Source organism: Amblyomma maculatum, chromosome 10 (assembly GCF_055883805.1).
Source record: "Amblyomma maculatum isolate TAMU_Amacu chromosome 10, ASM5588380v1, whole genome shotgun sequence".
Taxonomy (NCBI): domain Eukaryota; kingdom Metazoa; phylum Arthropoda; class Arachnida; order Ixodida; family Ixodidae; genus Amblyomma; species Amblyomma maculatum.
This window is the reverse complement of record NC_139353.1, coordinates 156,703,736-156,719,133: the sequence shown is the minus strand read 5'-3', so window position 1 is coordinate 156,719,133 and position 15,398 is coordinate 156,703,736. Positions and strand designations below refer to the sequence as shown.

Sequence of the window (15,398 nt, the reverse complement as noted above, 5' to 3'; positions counted from 1 at the left end):
AAGAGCGACCAACTTGAGCCGTCCGTGAGGGGCGGCGGTTCACATGAAGCGGCATGGCCTAGGAGTGCCACAGGTGTTGTGACGTCACGCCGAAGAGCTGGGCGGCCAACTTGAGCCGTTCGCGAGCGGCGGCGCACATGAAGCGGCGGCCTAACTCGCGGTCTCTCCACGAGGAGCGCCACAGGTATTGTGACGTCATATAGTTGTGTAAGTAGGTTGGTTGGTTCACAGGAAGGGAAAGGCGCAGTATCTGTCACACTTGCTCTGTGGACACCTGAACCGCGCCGTAAGGGAAGGGAGGAAGGAGGGAGTGAAAGGGGATAGAGAGAAAGAGGAGCCGTAGTGGAGGGCTACGGAGTAATTTCGACTACCTGGGGATCTTTAACGTGCGCTGACATCGCACAGCACGTGTCGTTGGCTACGTCACGACGCGGAGGCTGATGGCACTCCTACCGTTTGTGGCCGTGGCGTCGCCGGCGTAATGCGGGCTGCGTCGCGCTGCGCTTGTAGCTCCCATCGTTTTTGTGGCAGGCGCGATGTTTGAAGGTGCGAGTTTCGTAAACGACGAAAGAATGTCCCGTGCATTTATGAATGTCAGTCGGTTCCTATTTACCGCAACGAACATCGCGAAGCAAGCGGGTGGAGTAATTTTGCATGTGGCCTATTACTGCGTCATATGAATGCATCATGTATGCGCCTGTACGCATTCTTGAGTAGTTTTATTTTGTTGACAAGTGCAGCCCATTAATGCGATCGGTCATGAATGGGGGATGCTGGTTATTTTTTTTTTCATGGTCACCTTGTTTTTGTTTCGTGGAACTGGTACCTGATTTAGTGCCGTGTGTGTAGCACTGCTAATGTAAGTCTATTTGTGAACTGTAAATCTTAAATGATTTTGAATCATATCAAGCACCATTATCACTTTATTTTGGTTCATTATATTGACCACGTACCATTAATGTTGTTGTAGCTTTTGAGAGATTGACATATGCTTTTTCAGGCAGGATAGATACGCACGGGGGTTGAGGAGATGGTTGCAGGTGGAAAAAAATGTTCATCACAGCTCTCGAAGGGCTAAATTGATGCTGCAGACTACGATACACTTTTGCTATGAAACAACCAAACGTGGATAACAGGGTGACCCAAGCAATGTTTATTTACAGTTAATTTCGCTCACTGTCAATACGGTGTAGTACAATACAATTTCAAATGAACATGAACCAGGGTGTGAAAGTCTGCCAGGAATTTAAAACTGCTTTATGACTGTTCGTCCACAAAGATGCGAGTTTTTTTTTTCTTCGCACATTCTTCTTTCCCAACACGCTGAATATCGTTTCTCATCTTGCATAAGTTATTCAGCAATATATTCATGGCACAGTTTGAAACAAGTGTAAGAAGGAGCTCATATGTATGGCCATTTACGCATTCTGTTACTTCACGAAGCTGGGGCAGAGACTGTAATGTCAGCTGCCTGACAATTTTTCTTTGATTTCCTGTCTGCAAAAATTCAGAACAATTGTACTCAGTCAGCTTCTTTACAATAACCTCAGTGTGCATGGCAACTGTTACAACAAATGGTGATGGTAATTGCAAACCACCCCTATCTAAGCGAGCAATTAATGAATTCGGTTCGTTTTCCAGATCGACCTCCTCTCTATCAACAACTAAGGTGTCTCGGCAGCTTGCACATTTGACTTTCAATGCAGCGTGGGCGCAATAACCACCAACACATGCTATTACAGGCATATGTTCACTTAGTGCTTCAGGGTCGGAATCTGTGACCTTGATACAAAAATTGCTGTTGGTGCCACTGGCAGGGCTTGTGTCGTGAATGTCTCTCAGATCCTCTGAGCTCATTACAGGCAGAGTGTTTTGTAAACGAATCCTGCCCTCTGTCTCATAAAGTTGCCTAACTGATATGTGGTAATTTCCTCCTGCCATCTGCCGGTACTGGCCGAAGCGACTCTTCAGGCAGTCAGTTTGTACTTTACCGAGGAGAACATATCTGTGGCCTAGTTCGGTAATACAGTACTTTGAAAGCTCCTATAGAGCGTGTGCAGACAGTTTCAGAGCTCTCAGCGTTTCTTTAGTGAGCACGCCAGTGTCCTTTTTGTAGAACTCTCATACATCAAGCCACGTGATGAAGGCATCGAGGAATGTACATTTGGGGTCATCTGTTAGGCACGAGATAGGCTCCTCAAAGGCATTGCGATGGTGTATGCTTTGTTTGGTGTTTTCACATTTACAATGCTCCACCAACGTATCATTATTTTTAGAAAGTCTGAAGTTTGTTCTGCATGATAGATAGACGTTGACTCGCGGTGTACTACAAAGGCTTCAGCAACATATAGGCTAAAAACCTGCAATGCGAGTTTAACGTTCTGGCGTTCCAAGTTGCTTGGATTAAGGGCTTTAGATGTTAATCCATACCCACACTTCAAAAGTTGTGAAGATTCTATCTTGTACACTTCTCGCAAATCCTTGAACGAGGCAGTCCTAATGCTGTCTGGGTGCACACTGTTGTTAGAGAGCTCAAAGCGTGGATAGTAGAAGCTTGTGCCCGCATTTTTTTGGTTAATCTAGTTGTTTCGTATGCATTTCAGTAAGTGCACGGCATCAACTACATAAAAGAGCGGTCGGGACGGATCCGCAGGGTGCGGGTACAGAATACGGAGCATGTTCGGTTCACTGAACATCATCATTGCTTTTCGGTTTAATGAATTATTATCGCAGACAACTGCTACAACCTTAAACCCTATTTCTTCTAAACGCAAAATAACTTTCTTCAGTATTACATGGAGATCATGACCAGTCAACGTTTTGACTGGAAAGAGATATGCTACCTCTTTAAATGAACTTAAAAGACTTTGTACCATGAATACATGTGCTGATGTTGCTGCTTCGGTAGAATTTGCGGCAGCACCACTAATGCTGCCACCTTTATAGTCTAGAAAGGGTTTGATGTGGACTTCATCCAACATCAACGTGACACAAGTCTCATGAGGCTGCAGCTGCTTAAATCTGTGTGCTACATACTGTAGGAAGGTGCCCCCTAACGACTCGTTTTGTGGAGCCAGCTTATAAGAACACACCTTTCGTATTGTGCTTGGATGAGGCAAAGTGAGTCCACACATCTTTCTTAAATACTTATACGCATGTGCTGATATGGTGTACAAAATGCATGAAAGCACTATTAGATCAGGGCTGTACTGGACACGTCCTTTAGCAAGTGTTATCAGCTGTTCCTTCAAAAACGTAACAGTTTCTTTCTTTTTTGCATGGATATTGCGCTCAAGCTTTTCGAGGAGAACGCTGATTGCATCCATCAGGTGGCATGTTTGATCTTCAGAAGACAGCATAGAGAGACTGTCTAAAATTTGCAACAGGGATCTTAAATCATTAACTGCGTCTGGAATAACAATATCTCTCAACTTTTTGATAGGGGCTCCCTGATAGCAGCCACTTAATTTAAGACTGTCAAACACCGTTAGGGATGAATTCAATGATGGTTCACTTTCGTTTACAATGTTCAGAAACATTGTGCACCTGTCGTTGTGTATTACAGTCCACACATCTGAAACTGATGCAGCTTGAAGGCACGCTTTTATCTGCTGACGTGTTGAAATATGGTGCCTTTCTTCTTCCGCTTCATATGACGCAACATTCTTGAAGAGCCCGAGCAAGTCCTGAGGACTCCTGTCGGCATCTCTTGATATCTGGCGGTACTCTTGAGCTTTGTTGTTTCTTCGTGAGATATGAAGGGCACCCAGGGAACACGCTAGGCACAGACCCAGGTCGCAGGCGTGGCACAGGCAATGACACCTCTATCACTTTTCCTGTCTTCCAGTCAGTATACGACGTTGTTCGTTCCAAGCACGAAGGGTCGAAGTGAACAGCACAGACCTACAGGAATGCAAAATATGCGTGTGAGGGACATGGTATCAGTGCAAGAAAATTGCTCTCGTAAATGGCAAATGCCCAAGCAAATAAATTAAACCACCAATTTATGAATTTCTACCATTAAATTCTTAGGTTCCTTTTTTCGCTCATATAAAAAATTGGCAAGTTTACTACCACAAATGTGACCTTTGTGTACATAATAAGCAATTTACTGGTTCCATATTGACAGTAAACCTGGCAACATATGCTCAAACAACGGCAATACATCGGTAGTAAAATCTAAAACTTTCCAACGGCGTGCTTTTTTCAACGCGCCGCATATTTAAAGTTTTACGCGAAAGTGTATACAACTCGTTCGCCCGAAAAGCCGCCGGCGGTGTAGTTCGCACGATCACGTCGGAAATAATCGGACGCTGCATGCAAGGCGCGATTGAGGCGTCCACCGAGATGCTGTGATGCGAGAGTTACTGCACCCATCCTTTCCTAAAAATGCCGGTTGAAATGTTCACCGATACGTCGAGATGTGAGCGGTACTGCGCCCTTACCTTTCTTGATAATAATTGTGGATATGGGAAAGGAAATGGCGCAGTGTCTGTCACATAGTTCGTTGGACACAAAACGCGTTTGTGGAATCGGCGTTCGGAGAAGCGTCTTCAGAGCGCAAGCAGGGTAGGGGTGGAACGCTCACGATGACACACTGATGCTTTCGCGTTCGCAGCCTTAACTGCCCTCCGAGTTTGTGGAATGGGTGTGCGGAAACGCGTCTTGAGCGAAGCCAGCGTTCCGGTCGAACGCTCACGATGACACACTGATGCTTTCGCGTCCGCAGCTTTAACTGCCCTCTGATTTTGTGGAGTCGATGTGCACAAACGGGTCTTTTGCGCAACCAGCGTTCCGGTCGAACGCTCATGATGACATACCGATGCTTTCGCGTTAATAGCACGTAAGCAGCCTTAAGCCCTCTGAATTTTTTTCCCCTTAAGGTTACCTTCTGCACTGAGGAATTTTGCATCAAAAACTCCTGCACCTCTGAGAGCTTACACATTGACCACGCAATAAATAATGTAACGCGAAGGGAATATATTTACATACACTTTACAAATGACTCAACTGAGGCAGCGGCAACAGAGAAGGTTGTAGCCGTACTTCATACAGCGGACATTATGTCTAACAAAATTAATACTTCCTCTCAGCACACATGCCAACGCTTCATCGGACCATTCACACGCATGACATTCTTGGTGAAACGAAATAGTTTGAGAAAAATGAAAACTAAAGAATCATTGAAAGCATTCTTACCTTGGTATATGAAGTTGGCACGAAATTCTTCCTCGGAATAGCGCGCAACCACTTCTCGAAGGTGTCTTTCTCCTCCGGAAAAGAAAACACTTGAACTTTCTTCTCAATATTATAGTTGCCAGAACAACCCGGCACGCAACACTTGTTAGGCATTGCAGCCGTCGATAAACGCACATGGAAAACGAGCACAAACGCCGATGGCGAGCGATTTGGTCGAGCGCAACAGCGGTGTTCACATTGCGACCGGCGGCGAAGCACTCAGGCACCGACTGCACGGCGCGGCAGCGGAGAGGGGCATGGCGAAGTGACCACCGGCAGGATGTGACGTCATATTTTTGGGCGCAGGCCGGCGCACACGGACGCCAGTTCGTTTCGCCTCCATCGAAACGCAGCCGCCGAGGTCGGGTTCGAACCCGGGAACTCCGGCACAGTAGTCGGGCGTCTCACCACTGCGCCACCGCGGCGGGGCTATAAGTAGGTGACCGACTCGTGTCGTCTCGTGTCGTCTGTGACAAAGAAAGAGAGAGAGAGAAGTACTCCCCAGTTGGGGCTGGGACGGGTGGGTCACCGCCGCTTGCGGGGGGGGGGGGGGGCGGCCTGCCACAGAATTTTTGTCTGTTGTCGGCCGTCGTTGCGCCCGCCGCCGTTTCGGTGGTGGGCGGCGGCTGTTGTTGCGGCGGCGTATTTGGGTTTGCTCGGTACGGTGGCTCCGCAAGGCACAAAACGACAGAAGAGACGAAAAAAGCGGGCTGTTCTGACTTGCATCTACCGCCGCGCGTCTTTTTCTCCCTCTTCCTTTTCTTTCTTCTCTATTTTGTCTTTGTCTGCACGAGGCAGCGAAGGTGGCTCAGCTACAGAGCCAGTAGCAGGCCCGGGCATTTTCTTTTCCTTCTTCCTACAGCCACAACAACAACAACTGTGAGAAGAGGCGGTGCACACGACTATGATGGCGCCTACTGCTAAGGCGGCTCGTCGTAATGAGAGGTTCAAACAACGGCGTGCTGCGGAGACAACCGAGGAGCGAGAAGCGAGACGTGCGAAACAACGTGCTCAATATGCAGCTCGGCGTGAACGTGCAGCCTCTTTGGCACAAACTGTGGAAGATGACGGGGAATGCGCTGATTTCTGCTGGTGTAAAGAATGCCGTTACGGCCGGTGCTGGAGCGGCAGTGGTACATTCTGTCATGGCCTCACCCACAACCAGGTACATCGTTGCAGCCACGGCACTCCTTGCCTCGCTACTAGTTATACATAGCATATAGGTACACCTTGTAATAACGATTGTGACCATATGCTATAGCCAGAGTGATTACTCATAGCCATAGTTAACCACAGTATCGCCACCAGCTACACATTAGCTGAACCTCGGCTTAGCCATGGGTACTGCTTTCGCAACCTTCCGGGCTTAACCAAGCTAAGCTTCGGCCAATTTTTTGGGTTACGTGAGGCCATTCCGATGGAAACCAAACAAACCATTTCAAATTAGCCATTAACTATCATTGGGTTCGAAGGCAATTGACTCCGAGTTTCAGAAACATCAAAAGACAGCGAACCCATTCTCCGGTTGGCATATACATGGCAGCAAGTGTTTTCACTGTCGCCTGAGGCCAAGCTCAACCTACAGTCAAGGGCTGCAGGCAAGATTCCCAATGATCCAAGTAAGAGGCACGTTCGGGGACGGCTTTCGACGACGCGATCATACTAAAGGCCGAAGGTCTCTAAGCATCGACACAGATATTGATGAATGAATTTGCTGCGCTTTGGTTGGGTGGCTAGGACATAACGTTAAATGGCGGATGATTGTAATAAAAGCATGATGGCGAACGTGCACGACAGAGACAGTATAGAAGGTGTCGGGAGCTGCAGCGAGCAGTCGCAAACGCACTGAATGCGTTTATCGCCGGAGCTCTAATTGAGGTAGCGTCGAGGTTGCAAACTCACGCGTTTGAAATTTTCACATAGAGAAATTTTTAGCCAGAAAATCTCGGAATTTGTCGAAGGAACTCCAGGAGTTGGAATACTTTGAGATTAATCCAGCTGTAAAATGGCGATGGCGAAATGCACCCAGACATCTTTGAGACCAGGCATTGATAATAAACTTTGAAAACGGCTAGCCACGATCTCCTAATGTTCTAATGTCTTAAATTTAGCGAAGGTAGCGTGGGACGCAGCTGTGTTGCGATAGTTGATAGAAGTGGAGAGAATTTTCGCGACGTAAGAAAAGCCAGACGAGAGCGAACTTTACTTATGTGGGTATTCACAGTGTGTCAGGGTCCTTCTCCGCGGCTTTGGGGTGTTGAATTAGGCAGCAATGACTCTGTAAGTGCCACTCCCTAAGCTCTGAGAATTTACTATGAGAAGGTGAATCGCTTCCATTGTAAGAGCAGCGCTCATGAATGTTCTAAAACTAAGAAAATTAAGGCATACGTGCTCTTATTCTCTGCCCCGACTGCATTGAGACATTACATCTTTTAGGGGTTACGGCTGTCAAGAGACCCGTCGCAGTGCACTGATACGAGATGCCCTGTTTTCACTCTCGGGTGATTACATTCATTGACACTGTCGTCCGTGAGTTGTTCAGCGGGGAAGCTGAGTGGATATTTTAGGTTCATTTTTCTAAATTCACTGATTAACCTATTCATTCGATCTTTCAGTGGCACATTGTGGCATGCTGTCCGTGCCATATATCGCATTCTGTTGCCCGAGAGCTGCGTCAAAATGGGCTGCGATGAAGCTTGGTAAAGTCAGGAGTACTGCTAGCGCTTGAGCTGGTCGTGGATTGGCTGGATGGCGATTAGTGCAGGCCGTCGGCAGCGCGCTCCGGTCCGTGCCCTCTACGCTTGACTCTTTGGGTGTTCTGCTATGTAATGCTAAGAAATTGTTCCTTGATTCTGTGGTGTTCTTGTTGTAACCCGGTAGCGTTAAAGGCCCCGTGTCGCAGAAAAGTCGGTGTCGTCATCGGCGACCGCCGTCCCGCGTCTTCCGGCGTTGGCCGTGAGCGAAAAATCCCAGAAGCATTAATAAATAAAAACGAGTAGGAAAAATCGCCGACCTCAGGAATCGAACGTGGGCCTTCGGGGTGCGAGACGAGCACGCTAAGCACAAAAGCGCGCCTATTGATTGCGGTGTTGTCTCAGAAATCTCCCTTAGCGAAGTGTATCGTGGCGTATAATAATTATGAGCATGTAAATTACAGAATTACAGAACACGCAGTTAAGCGAGTGGCAAATTACTTTTTCGCTGTACATCCCCTTCGCTTGGCGTATCATGCGTGCGGCGCACTGAATAAGATAGACAGTGCATGACCTCCGAGATCTTCATCGCGCCAGCTCGGATCGACAACGATATTGCCGACGAACTACGACTGCAACTTGAGGCCCGCGCATTTCGGCAAGGTGGCTGGCAGCGCTTCTACGTTGCGGAAGGAGTAATAAATAAAAATGAGTATAGCAAGTTGCTGTATGTAGGAATTCGAAACAGATCCTCCCTTCTCAGTGCGCGCCTCAGCCGCATTGTGAGCGAAGGAACGCTTGTACGCGCGAACTGGAGCCGAAACATTCTCTCTCAAAGACCGCTAGGGGAAGCGATGACGTCACCGCTGGGGCATGAAGCGTCGGAACATGAGCTCGCTCTTGAGAGACGTGTAATGAAAACGGTTGCGTCCACCAGTGCCGGGCGCACTACGGTGTCTCTAGTGCTGTCGCGTTCCATTCTTAAAGGCGCACCTTAAGCGTCCTCCAATTTTTTATTTTTTATGGATTGTTTATCAACCTTGACATCGATAGTCAGCTCGTCGTTGTTGAAGCTGGCCCCGAGTAATTTTCCAGGGTATCTGCTGGGCTTCGCTGCAGTTGAAAACGTGATGCACTATTCAGCAGCAGCCGCTGCTGCAAAATACGGGGGTTGCACACGGTCAACGGTAGCGTGGCTTCCAGCACATCTTCGGCACGGCGCCTCGCATCTTTCCGCTCAAATAATCACACATGACCTTGTAGTCTTGCACCGAGAGGAAGTTTGGAATATGCTCCTTCAATTCCATTTTTCAAAGTCGAATACCTGTGCCGATTAATGGACGGCCCTTGAACGCCGGCGTATGCACATTTTATACGTTGCCGTGCACTGATCAGGTGGTGTCGATTATAGTAGCCGCCACACACAGTGACAATCGGAAAACTGACACGTGAACGATTTTAGGGCGGACGCGTATTGCGGGGACCGCCACCGTTGCTGAGATTGACGTCCCCGGGTCTGGAGCTTCGATGCTGCAATGTATAGGATAGCCCCAACGCTGAACTTTAATCCATCCACATGCTGGAAAGACTTCGTGCTGGCTGGACCCGCTACTGCTACCAGAGCATCGATGAAAGCATCAACGGCGCCATCTCGTGTTTTTCCAAGACGAATCAATGAGCCTTGGGTAGGAGTCGAGCGTACCCATCAGACAGCAGAACGCAGCCCTAGCTCCCACGGCTAAATCCTGTGGTGCCCGGTGTGATTTTATGGGCCCATGTCCATTCAGGAGCTCTGGGCAGGTATGATATCAGCTTTACAGACACACACACGCTTTTCTTTTCTTCACCATAAAAGTCACTGACACACGCATGCAGCTTAGCTTAAGGGCTAATGGAAGAGGTCTAGAAAAACATATATGACTTGATCAAATGTCACAGCAGCCGAACCCGACGGTGCCCTGCAGTCCGGTTGTGGCGATGGCCGACCAACGGTAGACGTCTACTTCCTGGAACGTTGAGCAGGAACCACGTCCGGGATCTGGTTCCGTGGAGATCAGCTGCCAAGTTATGACGCTGGCCCTGTTCACGCCGGGCGTCGAAGTGCCAGGTACTGCAGCAGGCCACGTCCAAGTACTGCAGCGGGTTAAGTGCGGCGGTCAGGCGCGATGGTGCAGGCGGGCTACCTCTGGGAGTTGTTCACAGGATAGTCGAGCGCTGTGCGGCACTATAGACCCCAGACCAGGTGTCCAGTAGGTGCTGGCGAGCCGGCCTTTGACGCTAGGCCCAGAACGATACAGACAACCGGCCAGCGACGCTCTGAAACATCCGTCCTGTTCTCCTGTCTCGAACAAACTCATGCGCACTGGCCCGCCTCGCACGCTGCCAGTCCTTCTCCACGAGCAACCCGTGCACTCGCACACACAATCACTATCATCACAACCTCCCCCCGTTTGAAGACAGTTTTTTTGCAACTGTTCTGGGGCCGGGGAGGGGAAGTCATGGCTGGGGAAGAACGAACTGCACAAATAATAACCCTTCCGTCCTCTGCGTTGTCCTCAACTTAAGTAGAGCCCTCTTGGTTAGCCCCCACGTTTCAGCCCCATAGGAGAGCACAGATAAGATGCAACTTGAGCGATACCGGTAAGCTGCTAGTTGTAATCTGAGAGTCCTTGCCAAATACGCTCCATCCCAATCTCATTCTTCTTGTTATTTCCTTTTAATGGTCCCGATCTGCGGTCACTACCTGTCCTAAGTAGACACATTCGCCTACTACTTCCACTGCTTGGCTACCTAACGTAAACTGCTGTTCCTTCCCGAGGCTGTTGAACATTACCTTAGTCTTCTGCATATTGATTTGCAAGCCTACCTTTCTACTTTTCCTGTCTAGGTCACCAATGATTTTTTGAAGTTCATCTCCTGAGTTACTTAGAAAGGCAATGTCATCAGCAAATCGCAGATTACTGAGGTATGCTCCATCTACCCGTTATCCCAAACTGCAACCATTCCAATTTTCTGAATTCTTCCTCTAAGCAAGCTAAGAATAGTACTGGCGAGATCGTGTATCCTTGCCTAACACCTTTCTTTATGAGAGTTTGGTTGCTTTCTTTATTCAAAACTATGGTTTCAGTGCAATCACTATATATATATATCTTCTAGCACGTTCACGTACGGCTCGTCTACCCCCTGATATCGCAATGCCTGCATGAACGCCGAGGTTTCTACTGAGCCAAATGCTTTTTCGTAATCAATGAATGCTATGTATAAGTTGTGAGTTATAGCATGTTGTATATTTCTACATTTAGGCGGTGATTTCAGACGGTGGGTGCTAGCCTTTACTTCTGCATATCCATTAACATGTGTTTTGTACCGAGAGCTGCATTGGCCAGTCTCGCCATTGCGCCATGCCTGTCCGTACCTGTTCTGTTTGAAAGAAGGAGGAGGAGAAGAAGAAGAAGACAAATAAAAAAGAAGGAGAGGAAGAGGAAGAGGGAAAAGAAATGAGGGAGAAGACGAGCGACCACAACTAGTTGCTAGGACAGAAGGTTCGTTCGGATGTTGTGACGGCTGTGTGCCCCGGAGTTCGGCGTAGAGACGATGGCATACCTCTAGAACTCCTCTACTCCCGAATGAGAATGGTCAACGGAGAGAGGCAAGGGTGCTCATACGTGAAGTGCTTCCCCTATGCCATAAAAAAACTGAAACCATAGCGTAAACTACTATGTGCAAAAGCAAAATCTTTACTACTTAGCCGAACCTAAGCGTAGCCACGCAGATTCCTCTCGCGTAACTCGAGACTTAACAACATACAGAGAAATTTTAGAACACTACATATTGGGCAGGAGAACTCTCCCTCCCCCTCCCCCAAAGCTCTCTCACAAGGAAGGAAGAAGTAATCTGGCAAAAACTGCAAACGGTTACCTTGCGAAACCCGTATATCCTACACAAATGGCACCCTGAGGTGCACTCTTCCAAATGCAAAAAAACTGTGCAGGCATAGCGACCCTAGATCACTTGCTCTGGGCTTTCCCACTGCTAAACGGTGTACTTGGAAGCAAAGGGTCATGGGAACCCTCCCTCCATAGCCAGAAAGAACAAGCCCGAAAATAAGTAATCGGCCAAGCCCAGGCCGCCGACGGAAGCCAACTGATTCCAGCCGACGTCCAAGGGGAGATATACGGTGAAAAGGGGAGCTGCGTCTCACTCAATCACCCATACTCTTTGATAGGTGCAAATAAAGTACTTGCTCTCTCTCTCTCTCTCTCTCTCTCTCTCTCTCTCTTAACTGCAGGTTTAACCACAAGCAAATTCTAGCTGAAACGTGGGTACGCGCTTTCGCATAAAACATATATTTTACCTCCTGCAAGTGACTGAGGGAGGCAGCATGAGTGCTGATCGCCACTGATGCTATTATGAGACGTTGAAGAGAAAGCATGTCTTAACAAAACACATACCGCAGTCCTGTACCTGCAGCATGCAATACACCAAGTGCTTGACTTCGCACATGTTTTTAATCCCCTCATTGCGACATATTTAGAACTTATTGACAAAATCGCAATGTATCATCGCAGAATCGCTCTTCACATAGTGGCAAAGTGCTATACAACAGCTGAAAAAGCTATTCCTCAGTAGCCGCAACATATATGATTTGATGATTTGATGCATGTTGCCTTAGTAGTGGGCTACTGAGAGCTATTCCTCGCGGTTTCTTAATGCATTGTCCAGGTTTCGCAATAGTTTTCCTAGCTTTACTTTGGAAATGAAAGAAGAACAATATATATAGCTTCGCTCTGATTTGAGACCGATAGGATCTACAGTGCTGTTTTCAAACGTGTGAAATAGAAACAAAATTTTACATTTCCTTATAATAGTCTTATCAATTATTACATAATTCCTTTATTGGTTTTAGTGGCTACGCATGAATGTATGAATTCGTGTGTCAGGTATTTTTTATATTCCTTTCTGATTGCTATATAATGCTCGCAAGAGATGAGTTGGTGCTATCTGTGTAGGAGAGTTTTACACAAAGGTTAGCTGTAGGGCTATCAAAGCGCATATTTATTACACGAATAAATAACTAAAACATACTATCCACACAAAACAAACGGAGACAAAAGAGCAAGTTTATAGATGGCAGGACAGTCGCTGATCTACCAACTTAATTTTATTGAAATGCAGGAAACAATTTATACAATAAGGACCCCAAACGGACCTTACCAAAAGCGCCATGACAACTTGCTCAGCAAAACACCCATTAAATTTATCACTAGAGGAGAGATCGAAGCCGCAGCTCCAAAAACAGAAAAGATGCTGCCCCCCCCCCCCCCCCCATAGGACGAAAAAAAATTAAATAAAAAGACATTATTGTTATAGCAAAACCAGAGTAAGATTATCGAAGAAAAACAGAGCCACATGTATAGCAAAAGCCAGTAACAGAAAACTATAACCACTAACAAATCATCACCACAAGAAGCCAAATGATAAAACGTGCCGCTCTCAAAAATCTCCACAGCCACGGTACGACACTGAAAAAATCGTGCCGTGTGCCTTACTCCCGGGGGACAAGTGAAGCTCTTGAGTTTATATTTGCGAAATACAGTGCGCGCATCGCGCACGTGCTCTCCAGCAAGCTGAAATAAAAGCTTTGCCACGTGAAAGATTGTCTGGAGCGCCCCCACTACTCGGGAGTTACCAATAAGATGGCTTGAAAGGACTGCAATGTTTCGTACATTAGCGAGTCCGGTGATTTCAGAACAAGATTAGGAGACCATAACAACGACGTCAAAAAAAGTCGCGCAGCCTCCAACGTGCTTTTTGAGCATGCTCAAACGACTAATCACACCATTGATTGGGACCACGCCAAAATCTTGGACACGAAGAAATCGTTATCTTTACGGTCGCTTCTGGTAATCTTTTTACATACAGACTATGACAAATGTTATTAACCGAAGAACAGTCTCCCAGATACCTACGCGCATTCACTACGCTGTTAAGCACGCTTATCAGAGGCGGCCCATTCCGCACATTCTTCATTATAATCAAGAAACCCGTAGTGGTGCCGAAAGATCATGTTTTCAACAAATTTTTTTTCAGCACTAGCTAATGTATGCTTTCTTCAGCCACAACAACTGATATGGCGCTGTCATCCAAAATGGCAGTTTCATTCTTAGTTAAAGAAATTACTGGCTGACTAACGCTCCATTCATGGCCCCTAGAAATACGCCATGCTTTGATAACCGCCTTCTGCGTGTTTTTTTTTTTTTTCGTGTGCTATTATCGCTCACTAATGTGCTACGGCTCACACTGAAAACCGCATTGTGGATACCAAGCCGATTCACAGCCACATGTCTTGCATTTCCTACAGTGTTCTGCAAGATGGCCGCCTGCATGCCACCTGAATTAATTGTTCCTAATCGAATAATTTTATTTACGTAGTCTGCGAATGCATTTCAGCTTTTAAAGGCTAGACATAGAGCTGGATACTTTATCTCGCCTCCAGTAATAAATTTATTGGCGTTTTGCGGAGCGGAATCTCATGGTTTCAAGTATTGTTTTCAATAAATTTGCGCGCTGCCCTGTAAACAGACACACATGGAAGCAGGAGAACTGACGTACACAAGACAAGCGTGCTTGTCCTGTGTACGTCAGTTTTCCCGCTTCCTTGTGTGTCTGTTTTGAGCTCAAAGTTCTTGAAATATTCAACCCGCAAGCCCCCATTGCTGCTTTTCTTGCACTTATATCTCAAGGTTCTTTTCGTAACTGGACACGTGATGGTTTTGATTGTATAAACTGCGGCCTGAATTTCAGTATACATTTAGTCCGTAGTACGTACAGCTCTTGTCCTGTCGTCTATAGGCCTTTTTTGTGACCTGCCCCTTTCCATTTGCACTTTTATAAGCATGCAATGCAAAACAGCCACGTCAAGAAGGCTTTTACTGCGTCTCTTCAGCGTTCGATATATAAAAACTCTACGTGGTTATGAATATTTGAAAAAGGGGCTAACTTAAATAGATTGGGGCCTATTGTCTTGTGATATTTATTTCAGTAATACTGCAGATTCTATTCTGGATTATTACAGCAGGGTCGCTAACATCTAAAAATACAACAATTAAAGTACAGAGCATAGAGCTGTGTAAACGGGTGTTGTAGAAGTCGTTCAGTTAATAGCGTTGATAAAAATGGATTCACGGGTAGCATCAGAAAATACAGAACAAAAAACATAAGTAACACAAATACGCTGCATGATACATTTCAGAACAATGTTTGTCATGAGTTCCGGTAGAGAACAACTAGTACAAAATAGTGGTAGGTTTGGTTTAGCTGTGGGCTTTAACGTCCCAAACCGACTCAGGCTATGAGAGACACCGTAGTGGAGGACTCTGGAAATTTCGACCACCTGGGGTTCTTTATGTGCACTGTCATTGCAGAGCACACGGGTACCTTGTTTTTCGCCTCCGTCGAAAAGGGGCC

The 15,398-nt window shown here is 46.8% G+C and overlaps 1 pseudogene; it reads right to left on the bottom strand.

Moving 5' to 3' along the window:
• Nucleotides 1–1,257: 1,257 nt before the first annotated feature.
• Nucleotides 1,258–5,352, bottom strand: LOC146177761 (uncharacterized; annotated as a pseudogene).
• Nucleotides 5,353–15,398: the final 10,046 nt, after the last annotated feature.